The 18590-nt window shown below is 38.7% G+C and overlaps 1 protein-coding gene across 1 annotated transcript in view; it reads right to left on the bottom strand.

The window, feature by feature from the left end:
- Positions 1–18590, bottom strand: part of CNTNAP5 (contactin associated protein family member 5) — a 1081620-nt gene that overhangs the window by 36518 nt on the left and 1026512 nt on the right. The window lies entirely within an intron of this gene.

Here is an 18590-nt window from a genome sequence, read left to right as displayed (position 1 = left end):
AACTGAACATGAAACAACAGACTGGTTCCAAATTGGAAAAGGAGTATGTCAAGGCTGTATATTGTCACCATGCTTATTTAACTTCAATGAAGAGTACATAACGTGAAATATGGGGCTGGATGAAGCACAAGCTGGAATTAAGACTGCTGGCAGAAATATGAATAAACTCAGATATGCATATGATACCACTCTAATGGCAGAACGTGAAGAGGAAGTAAATAGTCTCTGGATGAAGGTGAAAGAAGAGAGTGAAAAATCTGGCTTACAACTCAACATTCAGAAAACTAAATCATGGAATCAGGTCCTATTACTTCATGGCAAATAGATGCAACAAATGTGGAAACAGAGTCAGATTTCATTTTCTTGGAATCCAAAATCAATGTGGATGGTGACTGCTGCTGTGAAATTAAAAGATGCTTGCTCCTTGGAAGAAAAGCTATGACAAACTTAAATAGAGTATTAAAAAGCAGAGATATCACTTTGCTGACAAAGGTCTGTATAGTCAAATCTATGATATTTCCAGTAGTCATGTATAGATGTGAGAATTGGACCATACAGAAGGATGAGCACCCAAGAACTGATGTTTTAAACCGACTCATTGGAAAAGACTCTGATGCTGGGAAAGATAGAAGGCAGGAGGAGAAGGCAGTGACAGAAAATGATATGGTTGGATGGCATCACTGATTTAATAGACATGAGTTTGAGCAAATTCAGGGAGATAGTGAATGACAGGGAAGCCTGACGTGCTGCAGTTTAGGGGGTCACAAAGAATCAGACACAACTTAGCAACTGAACAACAATACCAATTTCTGTTTTACATTTAAAAAAAAAAAAAAAAACAAAGTGAGGCCTAGATAAAATGAGGAAGTTATTAAGATATTAACTGACCATTGTCGAGCCAAGCTTCAGACTCAATCTTCTCCCCAGGGCCATTGCATTCTCCTGTTCTTATAATCTATGCAAGTTAAACTGCATTCAATTATTCAGATGAGTCTCTAACTGATGCTTAATAAATAAGTAGCTCTCTCCCAAATGACAGATATAGACTATAGACATTTAAGGAGGTGGGACCACTAACTAAGATATAAAAGTAAGTTAAACTCACCTTTCATTGTTTGAGGAAACTCTAGATGGCATTCTTACATTGCTTTTGATCCCTGAAGATAGTTATCCATGAACCAAAGGACTGCAGTGGAAAATTTGAATTTGGTGCTTTTCAGTGTCACTGACATGCTGAAATGCAAATTGCAATTGCTAATAATATAGATGTTACTCATAGAATTTTAGAGCTTCCAGGAGCAAAGTCCAAGGAAATATCAAAAGTTTCATACCACATTTATATGAGGAAGAAGATTTTTCTGATTGACTTCCTAGGGGCAGCCTAAATGGCTTCGGGCAGTTCCAGAACTCAATCCCTCACTGTATTAGTCACAGTTCTCCAGAAAACATATATATATATATATATATATATATATATATATATATATATATGATGAAGAAAGGCCTCTTGTGATGATGGAAGCTGAAAAATCCCAAAATCTGCAACCAGCAAACAAGAGGAACAGGAAAGTCAACGGTGTGGTTCCAGTCCAAAGCCAGGAGGCTTCAGAAAAGAAAGAGACCAAAGAAAAGCCAAATTTGAAAACCACAAAGGATCTAGAACCAGCTCTGCCTTTTTATTTGATTCTACTGATTGGATGAGGCAATCTGCTTTACTTAGTCTACTGGTTCAAATGCCCATCTACTCCAGAAACACCTCTCAAACACACCAGTATCATGTCTGACCCACTGTCTGGGTCCATGGATCAGCCAAGCAGACACAAAAATAACCATCATCTCCAATTTCTAAAGAGAACAACACATCCTCTAGCCTCCCATAGCTGAAATTTCCTTCCCAACCTCCCACAAAGGAAGAACTCTTATCAAGTATTAAAATTTCACAATAAGTCAATTACAAAGATGTGAGACATATATAAACGGTACACACAGAAGTTTTCAGCCATAGAATAGATAACACCATGATCCTCTGATAAAGTCGATTGTAATGAAGTCCTGAGCAATCTTAAGACACAGAATTTATGACAGGGACAGACAGAGAACAGGGGACTGAGAAAGCTTGAAGTCTTCAGTCTTATTGGTGACCTCAAGTCTTTGCAGAGCCTTGTTCATCCCCACTTTTAAATCCATGGGCATGCCCAACAGCATGAGTTCCACATGTCTTCAATCTGCCATCCCTAAAGTAAAACTAAGAGCTTTAGGTGGCTTGTCACAAAATTTCTAGGGGTTAGGAATTTGTGATCCAAGAGGTCTAAGGATTCTCAAAGCAATCATACTGCAGAATCCAGATCGTAGTGAAAGTGGGTGACATGCATGTGTGTGTGCTGAGTCCTTTCAGATTTGCCCCAGTCTTTGAGATCCTATGGACTGTAGTCTGCCATGCTCCTCTGCCCATGGGATTTCCCAGGCAAGAACACTGGACTGGGCTGCCATTTCCTCCTGCAAAGGATCTTCCCGATTCAGAGATTGAACCCATGTCTCCAGGGGCTCCTGCATTGGCAGGATTCTTTACCACTGAGCCACCTGGGAAGCCCAAAGTGTGTGCCATGTGACTCCAAATCACACAGATTAAGAAAAAGAAAAGCTGAAGAGTAGCCAGGATGCCCATATGCAGAAGTAATAATATATTTCAAAACAAAATGATAATTCTCAGACAGTCCAGTGGCTGAGCACTTGTCTGCAGTGGGAAGAGTCAGTGAACAGAACACAGTTATAGGAAACCAAGGATGTAGGCATCCACAAATGGGTGCAAAGTACAAAGGAACTGTGCCACCTATTGAGGTAGAGAGGGAAAGCTTAACATTAAAAATGTTAAATAACATATAAATATACAAACTTCTGCTTTAATATAATGATTGAATTCATGCCAGTATTTTAACTCAGAATTGCATAAAGCTCAGTGTCCTTTTTCCTTTCTTCAGATATTGAAAAGCATTTTTACTAACAGCCTAGGAGCTCGTCAATTTAGGTCAGAAAAATTGACTTTCAGTTGCCTTTGTTTGATTTTGTTTGTTTAGTTTTAATAGTGTGAAAAATGATTTTGACATTAGGATTTTTGAAAGACAAAGTTTATAAAATTTCCATATATCACAAAATCCTATAATGTTCAACATTAGAATAAACTTCAGAGAGCATCTGGTAGACCCTGACATTTCAAAGAGGATGAATTTGCAGCCAAGAGATTTTAAGCAGCTGCTGAATAACTCAACTCTTGTGATTTCAGACACTCCTCTGCCTCCAAGTCTACTCCCTGTTCCTACTCTGGTTGCTAATATAATCTCTGCATAGTACATATTACAAAAAAAAACTTTGGAATCTCATCAGTGATTGTTTTTTTTTTTAATTTTAAATAATCTATATTTGAGGCTTAGCAAGGTAAAGTGCAGCAGCATGTTTTCATGCTCAGAGATACACAGAGGTATGGTCTTCAAAAGAATAAATACAACTAGGAGTCCTCTTTAAAAATGTCTTTGTGTTAATAAGGAGTGTGGTGAGAGTGCAAGGAACACAGCTCACATAGCAAGCTTTCCTGGGTTGTTCCTGCTTTTCAAAGGCAGCAGTTTCCCTTCTAGACATGTACCTAAGAAAATCTAAACCAGCTATTCAAATAGATGCATGTACATACATGTTCATAGAAGCACTATTTACAACAGCCAAAAGATGGAAATAACTCAGTAGATCAATGGATAAACACAAAGTGGTAAGACCATACAATGGAATATTATTCAATCATAAAAAGGAGTGAGGTATTAACACATGCTACAATGTTTCTGAGCCTCAAAAACTAGGCTAAGTGGAAAAAGTCAGACATAAAAGGTCACAAAATGATGTGATGCCATTTATTGGAAATATCCTGAATAAGTGAGTCAATATAGATGGAAAGCAGATGGTTAATTGCAAAGGGTAGGGAGGAAGGGGGTATAGGAAGTAATTGATTGTCAGTTCAGGGTCAATTTTCTGGGTAATGTTTTCAAACTAGCCAGAGGTAATAGTTGTGCAATATTGCAAATATATTAAATACCTCTGTAGACTTTAAAATAATTAAATTTATGTTATGTGAATTTTACTTCAATAAAAAATATAGAGAAAAGGTGAGAAGATGGTCTATTGATGATTCAACTTGGCTAGACCACAATACTAGTGTTGTTCAATAAAACACTAATTCAGGTGTTGATGTGAAAGTATGTTGTCGATGTGAATAAAATCCACAATCAGTTGACTGATTGTCCTAGATAATCTGGATTGGTCTGATGCAATCAGGTACAAGGCTTTATGGATAGAGGGGCTCTTCAAGCTCTCTGAAGTATTCCTTGTTTTTTGTCTATTTTATATGTAGTAGTGTGTATGTGGGCTTCTCTTGTGACTCAGCTGGTAAAGAATTCACCTGCAATGCAGAAGACGTGGGTTCGATCCCTGGGCTGGGAAGATCCCCTGGAGAAGGGAAACGCTACACAGTCCAGTATTCTCACCTCAAGAGGGTTGCAAAGAGTTAGACACAACTGAGCAACTTTCACTCACCCAGTGTGTATATGTTAATCCCAAACTCCTAATTTACTCTCCCCACCCCACCCCCACAGGGAACTATACACACTATCATATAATAACCTATAATGGAAAAGAACTTGAAAATTACACACACACACACACACACACACACACACACACACACACACACATACATTTACTTCTCCAGGGGATCTTCCTGACCCAAGGATCGACCCTGGATCTCCCACATTGCAAGCAGATTCTTTACCATCTGAGCCACCAGGGAAGGCCCCCATATATACACATATATATAAACACTTTTCTGTACACTTGAAACTAACACACTGTATTTGGACTTCATTTTTAAAACATGAGAGGAAAAAAGAAAATAAAGGATTCCTAAGTGAGACAGGGAAAAACAAATATGATGTTGCTTATATGTGGAATCTTAAAAAATAGTATATAAGTGAACTTATTACAAAATAGGGTCACAGATGTAGAAAACAAACTTATGATTACCAAGGGAGAAAGGTGGGGAGGGATAAACTGGGATACTGGGATTGACATTATACACTTCTATATATAAAACAGATAACAAAAAGGACCTACTCTATAGCACAGGGAACCCTATTCAATAATCTACAATGATCTATATGGGAATTGAACCTAAAAAAAGAGTGAATGTATGTATATGAATAACTAATTCACTTTGCTGTACAGCAGAAACTAACACAGCATTGAAAATCAACTATACTCCAATAAATATTAATTAGAAAAACATTCCTCTTGTGGTTAGCCCATGTCTGACAGTTCCAGCCGCACTTTCTGATGGCCCACCTTGTGTCAGACCTCCGTAATCATCTGAACCAATTATTTGCAATGAGTCTCAATATATTATCTCTCACAGTAGGCTTCACAGGTGGAATCCCAACTGATACAAGCAGATTCTAAATTTGAAGATTTGTCATTCAAAGGCCTTTGCTTTCTCTTAACCAGTTTTGCAACAATTCCCTCATAAAGATAGAAATCCTAGAGAAAGAGGAAATATTTCCAATCAATGTGCTCTAGAACTTCAGTCACCTGTAGGCACTGGAGAAATAAAAAGTGTTATGATGGGGTGGGATTATGACAGATAGACAAGGAAATGCCTACAGTTGGGGTCAAGGATGATCACTGGAAAACAAACCAAATAAATAAATAAATAAAGACTTGAAAGAACATTTCCTCAGCAGACCATTAGACCCATCCATCTTCCTCCCCAGACTGACTTTCAGAACCACCCGCCCTCCAAGAGGGAGATTGGAAAAGTCTTTCTTAGGAAATATGCTTATTCCAAGAAGAATGCCTCAAAGAGAAAGTTGGAGTTTTTTCTATTAAAGACTCAGTGCAGCCTTTAGTGCAGCCCTTAATCAGTGCATTATAACCCCTCCATTCTTAAATACAAGCAGATAACTCAGGGTCATCGAAAATGTGATGAAATCTTCTAATAGGAGTGAGAAAGACCAACTGACATAACAGAAAAAGCAACTAAGGGAAAACAAGTATGCAGAAATAAGCAAAAGAAAGGTAGATATACATGCACAGATTGTTAAATATACTGAAAGTGGTATGAAAAGATAATTCAACCTTGAAACCTCATGTTTATATCCAAGAGCTAAGCTGGTTGCCACGTATAAAAGTTTTATTCATACCTTTCAAGAATCACCCTACTAACACGTGTAGCCAAAGACTCCCACCTCCCACAACACAGCAAAGTAACCACCACAGGACCTGAGATAATGTGAACTTCTGCTGGACTGGAAGATGCAAGTGAGACTTGGTGTTCAGAGATCTGGAGAAACTGATGCAATGTGCATTTGAGACACTTCCTAGTGGAAAAACACTCTTGCTCAACATAGCTAGAAATGATTTGTTCATAAACAAGGAAGGGCCTGATCTTACACTCAAGATCAGTAGGGGAACAGTATTCTGGCTAAAGGTGGTTTTATTTTTCTATGTATTAATCCCAAACTCCTAATTTATCCTTCCTCCCATTGAAAGTGAAAGTGAAAGGTGCTCAGTTGTGTCCAACTCTTTGCGACCCCATGGACTGTACAGTCCATGGAATTCTCCAGGCCAGAATATTGGGGTGGGTAGTTTTTCTCCTTCTCCAGAGTATCTTCCCAACCCAGGGATCGAATCCAGGTCTCCCGCATTGCAGGCAGATTCTTTACCAGCTGAGCCACAAGGGAAACCTTTCTTCCCCTTATCCCCCTTTGATGACCATAAGTTTGTTTTCTATGCCTGAGTCTGTTTCTGTTTCATAAATAAATTCCTCTGTGTCATATTTTAGACTCCACATATAAGCATATCATATGATATTTGTCTTTCCTTTTTGACTTACTTCACTTCATATGATAATCCCTAGGTCCATCCATGTTGCTTCAAATGGCACTATGTCATTCTTTTTTTATAGTTGAATAATATTCTGCTATCTAAATGTACTACAACTTATCTATCCATTTCTCTATTGATGGACATTTAGGTTGCTTCCATGTCTTAGCTATTGTAAATAATGCTGCTGTGTACATTGGGGTGCATGTAGATGGTCTTTTATTTGATTTCTCTTCTCTCTGGCTTCTTAATATTCTTGGAATCTAATTTCCATGAGTTAGAGTTCCATTGTTTTATTATTCCTGCTTGTGTGCAACTTTATGTCCCTACCTAGTCCCCTGGATTTTTTCAGGCCAGAAACAACCACATGCCCTTCTCCAGTCATCTCAGCACATCTAGCTACTGGAATATGCATCCTGGCAGAGGCTTGGCAAGTGTCAACTGATAGACTGATGGGTTAATTCTCACACCTCCTCCAGTCTCACTTGGGTTGATGTATGGCACACTTGCTAGGATGGTGGTAGCTGGGCTCAGTTGTGACTGTGAAAAACATGAGCTTCAGTTGCTCATCTGGTATTTGCCAACCACTGGGTCCAGTTTCATTACTCCACTCAAAACCCCTAAACTAAGTGTAGTTTAGGGAGACTGAGTGCCCAGTGTTGTCCAAGATGGTTTCATGTTTAGCACTGGTAACCCCATGTCCCTGGAAATGACTAAGTCTTTGGCCAACCATTCTGAAAACAGGCAATCTGTCTGTAATACACTAATCAAAAGAGCTGTGTTTGTAAAATACACACAGAAAACAGAGCACAAAGGCTTGTACTACAAATGGTAGTGATAAAAATGTGGATAACAGCACATCTCTGCCTTCAAAGACTGCCGTTAGCCCCAGGGAAACAGTTATACACAGAGATAAGAAATACAAGTCTGGCAATTGTGAGCAAACCCAGGGCAGGGAGAGACATCCTACAAAGTAGTGGACTGGTCTGTGGCTCTTCTCCCTGTACTGGATGATAAGCATTTCACAAATCCCAAAGCAGCTGAGCAGGCCTGGGGTGTTGGCTTAAAGGAGGAGTATAAAGTATCAGCTTTTTAATCCATTGTAACATGCCCTGCGTGGGTAAACATGGGCCCAGGCTTGATCAGAATGGTTTAATTTCCCTCTGCAATGACTACACAGCTATCACTTTTTCTATTCTCTTGTGCTTACCTTTCCGATCTACCTTATACTTCGACCCATCCGCCCAGTAAATTACCTAGTTCTTCCAACTCTTGTTTTAAATTCCACTGCTATTCCCTTATTTTGTTCTTTCCCACCCAGAGGATGGGTTTTAGCATAACCTTCACATCAGTCTCTCCATCCTGCCCACATTTGACCTGTTACCCACAAAAGAACCAAAGAACCAACAGCAGCTCTGGCTATGAGACTTCCCTTAGATGGCTTCTCCCATCTATGTAATGAATTCTGGACTCCTTTGCAGAGAGCCCCAAAGATTCTTGGGAATATGGTCCCAAGTGAACTTTCCTCTTTTCCATTCCTCTCTCCTCCATAGCATAAACAAGACCATCTGAAGATAACCTCTTCACTGTTCCCAGCATACTATCTTTGTCTCCCTGCTGTCTTCTTTGGTCCATACCATCTATAATCTAAGCTATGGTTTTTTTCAGTAGTCATGTATGGATGTGAGAGTTGGACCATAAAGAAGGCTGGGCGTCGAAAACTTGATACTTGAAAATTGTGGTGCTGAAGACTCTTGAGAGTCCCTTGGAAAGCAAGGAGATCCAACCAGTCAACCCTAAAGGAAATCACCGTGAATATTCATTGGAAGTACTGATGCTGAAGCTCCAATACTTTGGCCACCTGACATGAAGAAGTAAATCTTTGTAAAATACTTTGATACTGGAAAGATTGAGGGCAGGTGGAGAAGGTGCAACAGAAGATGAGATGGTTGGATGGGATTACTGACTCAATGGACATGAGTTTGAACAAACTCAGGGAGATAATAAATGACAGGGAAGCCTGGAGTGCTGCAGTCCACGGGGTCACAAAGAGTTGGACATGAATTAGCAACTGAACAACAACAATCCATCTTTCCTAGAGCACACTCCATCTCTTAAGACTGCATCTGGCTTTGAGACCAGGGTAGGAGTTATTTCCTCTATGAAACTCTTCTGAATCATCTAAGCTAGAAATGATATCTCCCTCATAAGAATTCTAACTGCCCTCGATCTGCATAACACATCAAAATTATTCATATTGTAATTATTAAATGTGTCTTGTCTCCATAGATATGGGTTTTATTACTTCAGGAACAATGATCCTTAGGCTATATCTCTTTAAAGTGTTCTGAGTTTCACTTAACATCTTGATTTGTACAAATAGTTTCTCAAATGGTATGCACTGAATGAGTTATCTGGGAATAATGCTAAGAAATCATTTTACCAATTTCAAACATTTAGATATTTTCTTTCAAGAAAGTTTTCACTTATGCAAAGCTTATACTCTATAGATATACATAGAGAAAACATACAGGAAATGTAGAGCACATATCCAAGTTTGGGGACAGATTAGAATAACCAGAAACTCCTGCTAAATGATGAACTCAAACCAGAAATATTCTCGATGTTCATGCTGATTTACTTATTTATCCTCCCAACAGGAAAGTCATCAATGTGCCTTTTTATGTTGGAAATGGTAGAGATCATTGGTATGTTAGCCACTGGTTTTATATCTTGATCCTGATCACTGAGAAAATCCTTGTGGAAATGAAATGGAAAATACAGGGATTCAGATCAAATTTTTCCCAGAACTGGATATCCTATAATCACACCTGAGTGTAAAGGGGCTTCATGCTATTTTAATCTGTTTTAATACTCCAAAACTTAAATCCCAATAGACTAAATGAAAGAGGGCTTCCCAGGTGACACTCGTGGTAAAGAACCTGCCTGGTAATGCAGGAGTTGTAAGAGATGCAGTTTCAATCCCTGGGTCAGGAAGATCCCCTGGAGTAAGGCAGGACAAGCCACTCCAGTGTTCATGCTTGGAGAATCCATGGACAAAGGAGCCTGGCAGGCTACAGTTCATAGGGTTGCAGAGAGTCAGACACTACTAAAGTGGCTTAGAACACACACGGACTAAATGAATAACCAGTAACCAATGACTCTCTTTCGGCTTTGACTTCTTCTCTTTCTCCATAAGAAAACATTCAGAATTCTAACCTATGCTGGCTCCACTTGTCCTTTTCAGCTTCTGACCCTTCCTGCCAAGCTGGGGATAGAGACCTAAAAGGCTGGTGCAGAGTTCATTAGTCTTAGCTTGGATCCTCTTCACTTCATTACCTTGTCAACACTGACATTTTTAACACTGGTCCAGATTCCCCAGGCAAAGGATAAACAAATCAATACAGTGCCATTGGCAAGAAAAAGGAATATCAGCCAAAGAAAATCAATAGGCAGCGTGGCTATATTATCTCAAGAAAAATAGTTGCTGTTTTCAAATACCACCATGTGGCCCATGTGTCAGACACTTTACACACCTTATGTGTTATCTTTATAACAAATTGATTAAAAATATTTCTATTGCTTTACAGATGAGGAAACTGGAGCTCAGAGAGGTGAACATAACAGTGATATAGCTAGTAAATGACAAGTATAGAGTTCGAGCTGCCAACTGTCTAATTCCAAACACATTTTCGACATTACCACCAGGTACCATTGTAAGAAAAATACATGGTGTCTAAGGAACCTAGAGATCCTCATCCAAGATCTATTTGTAGCTGACTGTATAATATGGAGCCCATTAATATGTAGTATGATGACCTTTCAGTTCCTTCAGCTGTAACATCTACATATTACACTTCATTTATTTATTTATTTTTCTTCAAGAAACATTATGGGAGTTTGGGGTTAACAGATGCAAGCTTTTATAAAGAGAATGGATAAACATGGCCCTTGCTGCTATATAGCACAAAAAAACCTATATTCAATATTCTATTACAAATCATAATGGAAAAAATATGAAAAAATGATGTATATATATACATAACTGAACCACTTTTCTTTATAGCAGAAATTAACATAATATTGTAAGTCATTTATACCTCAACAAAATTTTTAAAAAATAATAAAACCATTGTGAACACTTAATATGTGCCTGTAAATATGGTAGCAAGAAGGATAAAATCATAAATAAGATTCAGGTCCTCTCTTTGGAACTCCATGATTACCTCATGCTGAGAGTGAGGAGGGGAGGAGGGGGTTGGCAACATCCTTAAAAGTCAGACTAGCCTCCACTTCCTGACTTACAGCTTTCTATAGTTAGTCCCTACCATTCTCAGGATAAGACCTAGACTCTTAGTATGCCTTGTGAGACTCACGATGTTCTGGTTCTTCCTCACCTCTCTTGGCCCCATCATTTGTCATCTTGCACTCTGATTTTCAGCCTCCTGTGTCCAGAGATGCCACTTTCATTTCTCCTTTGCTCACCCAGGTACAACTCACCTGGGTCCCTTCTCTGTTCATTCTCAACTTAGATTTCACTTCCTCCAAGGAAGTTTCAATGTCCCTTCTCCCTCCAGCTTATCACACAGGTCACTCTGGGCTTACTTGTCTGATAACTGGTCTATTTTCTCACTAGATTGTGAGTTCCTTGAGGGTGCAGACTGTCCTTTACTTTCTGTATCAATAGTGCCTAGCTTGGTACCTTTCTTGGTGCACTTAGAAAGTACTCAATATGTATTTGTTTAATGAATACAAAATCAGACTACATCCCACACTTTGAAGCTTATTTGATGCACCATGTATCACATGGTTCCAATCCATCAGAGGCAGCTTTACTTGTGAGAATATATATTCAAATAATGTCAGATATGTTTTCCCTGGTTTAATACTCTTAAGATGACTTTATTAGAAACCACGAATTGGCCATATGTGCACCTTTACTATTTACCAAGCATCAGAGAGTCAAGGTTACATAATGTCTTTTCATTCATTCATTCATTCCATCCAAGCAAAAAGGAAGAGAGAAATTCAAGCTTTTTATGCAAAGAGTGAGTAGACATCTTCTTTTTTTTCCCTGAGAATTCCTCTTTTAGGTCTGGAAGACATTAGGTTCCAAGGTCATTCCTGAGAGAAAAGTATTTGGGTCAGATGGGATGACTTCTTATGTACTTATTACTGTTACTGCAAACATTTATTGAGTTTCCATTATGCCAGGCATCATTTTAGCCACATTACCACTGAGTCTTACAAATAGTAACAGACATTATTATAATAAATACCTACATTCCAATTGAGAAAAGTAAAGCTCAGAGAATTAAGTTATTTGTCCAGGTCAATTAGTCAGTATTAGACTTTGATTGGAATCGAGGGTGAATTCCAAAACCTGACCTATAATAAATATGCTATTCCCACTCCACAATTAAAGCCTGCCCCTAGAGTCTACTTTTAAGCCCATCACGGCTAAGGCTAGGGACACAAGGCTTTAATTTAGGAGCCCTCAACAGAAAACAGAATGTATTTTGTTTTGTTTTGTTTTGTTCTGTTAATCTGGACTGTCTCATGTTATTACTTAAAAACCAAAATAGGCCAGGACTGATTGGGAGTGCCGGGTCCAGATCTCAATGTGTGACTTTACATGCCAAGTCCACCCCTGGCTACTTCTGTGACACTAGACAAGTTACTTAACCTCTGTGACACATTTTCCTCATCTATAATGTATGAATAATAATAGTACTTATTTTCATGGGTTGTGGAGGAGAAAAAATTAGTTAACATAAGAGCTTAGCAATTTAAGTGTCCATGGTCCAATGAATGGATAAAGAAGGTGCAGTACATATATTTACAATGAAATATTTATTGCTGTTGTCGTTTAGTCTCTAAGTCCCCATGAACAGAGGAGCCTGGTAGGCTATAGTCCATGGGGTCACTAAGAGTCGGACACAACTGAGTGAATTCAATTTCACGTTTCACTTTTGTGCATTGTAGAAGGAAATGGCAACCCACTCCAGTGTTCTCCCAGTGGAGAATCCCAGGGACGGAGGAGCCTAGTGGGCTGCCATCTATAGAGTCTCACAGAGTTGGACACGACTGATGTGACTTAGCAGCAGTAGCAGCAGCAGTCTCTAAGTCAGGTCTGACCCTTTGCATGGGTCCATGCACTGTAGCCCACCAGGATCCTCTGTCCATGGGATTCACCAGGCAAGAATACTGAAGTGGGTGGCCATTTCCTTTTCCAGGGGATCTTCCAGACCCAGGAATCAAACCCACATCTCCTGCATTGGCAGTCAGATTCCTTATCACTGAATCACCAGGGAAGCCTACAATAGAATATTACTCAGCCATAAAAAAGAATGAAATAGTCTATGGGACTATCTAGGCAAGAATACTGGAGTGGGTTGACATTCTCTTCTCCAGGGAAGCTTCCCAACCTAGGGGTTGAACTTAGGTCTCCTGCATTTCAGACATTGCAGACAGATTCTTTACCTGATAAGCAATCAGGGAAGCCCAAACTTCAATTAAAAATAAGGAAAAAAATAAGACATAAGAGTTTAGATCTAGCACAGAGCAGAGCATTATTAAATAAAAATAAGCAATGTTATTATTATTATTACTTTTTATATGCTAGTCATGTCACTGGCTTCTGGTAAACCAAACAAAATATCCTTTGTTAACACAGTCAAGATAAGACGTATAAAGTTTGTCCAAAGACATATAAAGTTTGGTTTTTGCTTTTATAAAAAAATGCACTTTACTTTTACAAAGAAGCAGAAGCATGCAGTAGGTCTGAGTTCTGATCATGTACTAGTTCCTTTAAAATGTAAAATAAAATTACATTTTTCAATCAGGAGGTATCACACATTCCTGTTCCATGAGGTGAAACTAAATCATCTATTGCATATCCCATATTTTCTTCATATCCCATGAAGAAAAATGGAGTTCATTATTTTTAAAAGAAACAGAAACAAATCCCTTGTAGCCCAACGGTGATTCAGTGTTGGTTATCTTTAAGTTAGAAAGGATAAGATGGGTATTTAGGAAGTTGGAATGATTATTGAAATATGATATTTCTAGATCTTTTAAAACACTTCACTCACAGAAAGTTCAGATTAGATTAACCTGACATTTTTACTTTCTTGGGGAAACTATCATTAACCAAATTTTCGACATAATATGAGACGATTACACACAGTACCAGATTTTGAATCAGGAAGGCCTGTGCTTTGGAGGGGCTGTGGTTTCGAGATATTTTATTTGCTAAAGAACTAGGAATGGCCAAAAACGAAGTGAAACATTATTTAATAAACGTATGCTTTCAAATGCAGAGTTCCAAAGAATAGCAATAAGAGATAAGAAAGCCTTCCTCAGCAATCAATGCAAAGAAATTGAGGAAAATAACATAATGGGGAAGACTAGAGATCTCTTCATGAAAGTTAGAGATACCAAGGGAACATTTCATGCAAAGATGGGCTCAAAAAAGGACATAAATGGTATGGTCCTAACAGAAGTAGAAGATATTAAGAAGAGGTGGCAAGAATACACAGAAGAACTGTACAAAAAAGATCTTCATGACCAAGATAATCAGGATGGTGTGATTACTCACCTAGAGCCAGACATCGTGGAATGTGAAGTCAAGTGGGCCTTAGAAAGCATCACTATGAACAAAGCTAGTAGAAGCGATGGAATTTCAGTTGAGCTGTTTCAAATCCTGAAACATAATGCTGTGAAAGTGCTGCACTCAATATGTCAGCAAATTTGGAAAACTCAGCAGTGGCCACAGGACTGGAAAAGGTCAGTTTTCATCCCAATCCCAAAGAAAGGATATACCAAAGAATGTTCAACTACCACACAATTGCACTCATGTCACACATTAGTAAAGTAATGCTCAAAATTCTTCAAGCCAGGCTTCAGCAATATGTGAACCATCAACTTGCAGATATTCAAGATGGTTTTAGAAAAGGCAGAGGAACCAGAGATCCAATTGCCAATATTTGCTGGATCATGGAAAAAGCAAAAGAGTTCCAGAAAAACATCTATTTCTGCTTTATTGACTATGCCAAAGCCTTTGACTATGTGGATCACAATAAACTGTAGAGAATTCTGAAAGAGATGACAATCAGACCACCTGACCTGCCTCTTGAGAAACCTATATGCATGGCAGGGAAGCAACAGTTATAACTGGACATGGAACAGCAGACTGGTTCCAAATAGGAAAAGGAGTGCGTCAAGGCTGTATATTGTCACCCTGCTTATTTAACTTATATGCAGACTACATCATGAGAAACGCTGGGCTGAGAGAAGCACAAGCTGGAATCAAGATTACCAAGAGAAATATCAATAACCTCATATATGCAGATGACACCACCCTTAAGGCAGAAAATGAAGAGGAACTTAAAAGCTTCTTGATGAAAGAGAAAGAGAAGAGTGAAAAACTTGGCTTAAAGCTCAACATTCAGAAAACAAAGATCATAGCATCTGGTCCCATCACTTCATGGGAAATGATGAGGAAACAGTGGAAACAGTGTCAGACTTAATTTTGGGGGGCTCCAAAATCACTGCAGATGGTGATTGCAGCCGTGAAATTAAAAGACGCTTACTCCTTGGAAGAAAAGTTATGACCAACCTAGATAGCATGTTGAAAAGCAGGGACATTATTTTGCCAACAAAGGTCCGTCTAGTCAAGGTTATGGTTTTTCCTGTGGTCATGTATGGATGTGAGAGTTGGACTGTGAAAGAAATCTGAGAGCCAAAGAATTGATGCTTTTGAAGTGTGGTGTTGGAGAAGACTCTTGAGAGTCCCTTGGACTGCAAGGAGATCCAACCAGTCCATTCTAAAGGAGATCAGCCCTCAGTGTTCTTTAGAAGGAATGATGCTAAAGCTGAAACTCCAGTACTTAGGCCACCTCATGCAAAGAGTTGACTCATTGGAAAAGACTCTGATGCTGTTAGGGATTGGGGGCAGGAGGAAAAGGGGACAACAGAAAATGAGATGGTTGGATGGCATCACCGACTCGATGGGCATGACTTTGAGTGAACTCTGGGAGTTGGTGATGGACAGGGAGGCCTGGCATGCTGCGATTCATGGGGTCGCAAAGAGTCAGACATGACTGAGCGACTGAACTGAACTGAACTGATGCTTTCAAAATGAAATAATTTTTTCCAGGAGTCTCTTTGGAAGCTACAAACTTGTTCCAAAGAAAATAACAAGCATTTCTTAAAAGAGGGACTCTCAACTATTTTTTTCTTCCTTTTTTGATGTAAATTCATTTATTTTAATTGTAGGTTAATTACTTTACAGTTCTGTATTGGTTTTGCCACACTTCAGCATGAATCCACCACAGGTATATACGTGTTCTCCATCCTGAACCCCCTTCCTTCCTCCCTCCCCATACCATCCCTGTGGGTCATCCCATTGCACCAGCCCCAAGCATCCAGTATCATGCATCAAACCTGGACTGGTGATGCATTTCATATATGATATTATACATGTTTCAATGTCATTCTCCCAAATCATCCCACCCTCTCCCTCTCCCTCTCCCTCTCCCACAGCGTCCAAAAGACTGTTCTATACATCTGTGTCTCTTTTGCTGTCTTGCACACAGGGTTATCATTACCATCTTTCTAAATTCCATATATATGTGTTAGTATACTGTATTGGTGTTTTTCTTTCTGGCTTACTTTACTCTGTATAATAGGCTCCAGTTTCATTCAGCTCATTAGAACTGATTCAAATGTATTCTTTTTAATGGCTGAGTAATACTCCATTGTGTATATGTACCACAGCTTTCTTATCCATTTGTCTGCTGATGGACATCTAGGTAGCTTCCATGTCCTGGCTATTATAAACAGTGCTGCGATGAACATTGGGGTACATGTGTCTCCTTCAATTCTGGTTTCCTCAGTGTGTATGCCCAGCAGTGGGATTGCTGGGTCATAAGGTAGTACTATTTCCAGTATTTTAAGGAATCTCCACACTGTTCTCCATAGTGGCTATACGAGTTTGCATTCCCACCAACAGTGTAAGTGTAAGGTTCCCTTTCCTCCACACTTTCTCCAGCATGTATTGCTTGTAGACTTTTGGGCAGCCATTCTGATTGGTGTGAAATGGTATCTGACTGAGGTTTTGATTCACATTTCTCTGATAATGAGTGATGTTGAGCATCTTTTCATGTGTTTGTTAGCCATCTGTATGTCTTCTCTGGAGAAATGTCTACTTAGTTCTTTGGCCCATTTTTTGATTGGGTCGTTTATTTTTCTGGAATTGAGCTGCAGGAGTTGCTTGCATATTTTGGGGATGTTTGTCAGTTGATTCATTTGCCATTTTTTTCTCCCATTCTGAAGGTTGTCTTTTCATGTTGCTTATAGTTTCCTTTGTTGTGCAGAAGCTTTTAAGTTTAATTAGGCCCCATTTGTTTATTTTTGCTTTTATTTCCAATATTCTTGGAGGTGAGTGATAGAGGATCCTGCTGTGATTTATGTCGGAGAGTGTTTTGCCTATGTTCTCCTCTAGGAGTTTTATAGTTTTTGGTCTTACATTTAGATCTTTAATCTATTTTGAGCTTATTTTTGTGTATGGTGTTAGAAAGTGTTCTAGTTTCATGATTTTACAAGTGGTTGACCAGTTTTCCCAGCACCACTTGTTAAAGAGAGTGTCTTTTCTCCATTGTATATTCTTGCCTCCTTTTTCAAAGATAAGGTGTCCATAGGTGCATGGATTTTTCTCTGGGCTTTGTATTTTGTTCCATTGATCTATATTTCGGTCTTTGTGCCAGTACCATACTGTCTTGATGACTGTGGCTTTGTAGTAGAGCCTGAAGTCAGGCAGGTTGATTCCTCCAGTTCCATTCTTCTTTCTCAAGATTTCTTTGGCTATTTGAAGTTTTTTGTATTTCCATACAAATTGTGAAATTATTTGTTCTAGCTCTGTGAAAAACACCGTCGGTAGCTTGATAGGGATTGCATTGAATCTATAGATTGCTTTGGGTAGTATACTCATTTTCACTATATTGATTCTTCTGATCCATGGACGTGGTATATTTCTCCATCTATTATTGGCCTCTTTGATTTCTTTCACCAGTGTTTTATAGTTTTCTATATAGAGGTCTTTAGCTTCTTTAGGTAGATATATTCCTAAGTATTTTATTCTTTTCATTCCAATGGTGAATGGAATTATTTCCTTAAGTTCTCTTTCTATTTTCTCATTATTAGTGTATAGGAATGCAAGGGATTTCTGTGTGTTGATTTTATATCCTGCAACTTTACTATATTCATTGATTAGTTCTAGTAATTTTCTGGTGGAGTCTTTAGGGTTTTCTATATAGAGGATCATGTCATCTGCAAACAGTGAGAGTTTTACTTCTTCTTTTCCACTTTGGATTCCTTTTATTTCTTTTTCTGCTCTGATTGCTGTGGCCCAAACTTCCAAAACTATGTTGAATAGTAGTGGTGAAAGTGGGCACCCCTGTCTTGTTCCTGACTTTAGGGTAAATGCTTTCAATTTTTCACCATTTAGGATAATGTTTGCTGTGGGTTTGTCATATATAGCTTTTATTATGTTGAGGTATGTTCCTTCTATTCCTGCTTTCTGGAGATTTTTTTATCATAAATGGATGTTGAATTTTGTCAAAAGCTTTCTCTGCATCTATTAAGATAATCATATGGCTTTTATTTTTCAATTT

The sequence above is a fragment of the Budorcas taxicolor genome, chromosome 2, assembly GCF_023091745.1.
Source record: "Budorcas taxicolor isolate Tak-1 chromosome 2, Takin1.1, whole genome shotgun sequence".
Lineage (NCBI taxonomy): Eukaryota > Metazoa > Chordata > Mammalia > Artiodactyla > Bovidae > Budorcas > Budorcas taxicolor.
The sequence above is the reverse complement of the archived record's forward strand: the minus strand, read 5'-3'. Positions and strand labels throughout refer to the sequence as shown.